Source organism: Myotis davidii, unplaced genomic scaffold (genome assembly GCF_000327345.1).
Source record: "Myotis davidii unplaced genomic scaffold, ASM32734v1 scaffold936, whole genome shotgun sequence".
Classification (NCBI taxonomy): domain Eukaryota; kingdom Metazoa; phylum Chordata; class Mammalia; order Chiroptera; family Vespertilionidae; genus Myotis; species Myotis davidii.
In genome coordinates, this window is record NW_006287077.1 from 48,131 (window position 1) to 49,619 (window position 1,489).

The 1,489-nt window shown below is 64.3% G+C and overlaps 1 protein-coding gene across 1 annotated transcript in view; it reads right to left on the reverse strand.

The window, feature by feature from the left end:
* The window catches only part of ZNF606 (zinc finger protein 606), a 16,441-nt gene that overhangs the window by 7,881 nt on the left and 7,071 nt on the right, over positions 1-1,489 (reverse strand). The window lies entirely within an intron of this gene.

Here is a 1,489-nt window from a genome sequence, read left to right on the forward strand (position 1 = left end):
GGCCCCGGGAGGGCTGGTCCCCAAGACGGCTGGGCTCCCAGCAGGAGAGCAAGTTGGGGGCGGCTCTGAGCTGCCACCTGAGGGAACGTACAGTGGGCACAGGAGACCAACACTCGCTTCAGCTCCCCATGCGTTGAAAGATTTACAAAAGGTTTTGTGTTTTTAAAAAAGTGAAAGAAGCATCCCAGCCAGTGAGGGGATGAGGCCCGTGGCCGTGGTGGGACACAGTGCACAGCAGGGCTGAGCCAGTGCAGGCCCGGGAGGCGCTGGGCTCAGGGCCTGGAGGAGGCAGGGAGGCAGGAGCGAGCACAGTACACAGGTGCGATCGGGACAGCGCAGCCGGCTGCCTCCCCACCAGCCACCCACCTGCGGGCAGGGCCCCAGCCGCCCTGGCACGGCCTGGAGTGGGGGCGGCACTGGAGGCGCGGAGGCCTCTCGGCCCCAGGGGAGGGGAAGGCGCTGACCTGGGAGGGGAGGGCGCGGTGGCCCGACAGCCGCTGTGTCCAGGGAGGTGGGCACGGAACCGGCCTGGTCACCAGGCCCCACCCCACAGGCCCGGGGAGCTTGGCCTGAGACTTGTGGGGAGACAGGGACAGGAGGGTGAGGGGCCCCTCAGGAGCCAGACCAGCCCTGACCGGGCCTCAGGCTCTTCCTGCGAACGGGACCCTGCGAGGAGCCAGAAGGCGGGACTGAACCTGGCCCGAGGCCAGAGCCTGGGCAGCGCCATTCACTGCCCGAGACCCGAGCCTCCGAGAGAGGTTTCCGTGGAGCAGGACGGGGTGCGGAAGAGGCTGTCCAGGCAGGAGGGACGCTCAGACTACAGGGGAGGGAGGCAGCACAGCTAGGAGGCCCCGGGGGCAGGAGCCAGGGAGCGTCCGTGCTGGCGAGAAGGAGGGCCAGGCGCCCCCACCCCCGCAGGGACAGGCCGGAGAAACGGCGGTTCGCTCAGGACGCACCCAGCTAAGGGACGACCCCACGAAGGGAACATAATGCAGAAGGGAATTTACAAAATACAGGCCGTCTTTTAACAACAACAAAAGCCACCAGGCAGCTCCGTTTCACACCAACTACTGGAAACAGCCGAGTGACGGAAGACACCCCAGTTCAGCGGAGCTGCAGTGGGGACCACGACCAGGACGCACGAGAAATGCCCCCGTTGGCTGAGTCACAGCCGGAGACCGAGGGGCAGGGAACAGCACGGACACCAGCGAGGGCAGGGCCGGCCCCCACCCACCAGCCACCACATCACGGGGGCAAACCACGCACAGACCGTCCTGCATCTCAGATATTTACATGACGATTCATCACAGTAGCAACATGACAGTGATGAAGTAGCAACGAAAACAATTGTATGGTTGGGTCACAACATGAGGAACTGTATTTAAAGGGCCAGAAGGTTGAGAACCATGGCCCAGGGGCTGCAGACGGAAGGAGACATCCTGGCTCTTCTGAGACCACGGAAAACACGCCCCAACGTTCAGAACCCCCC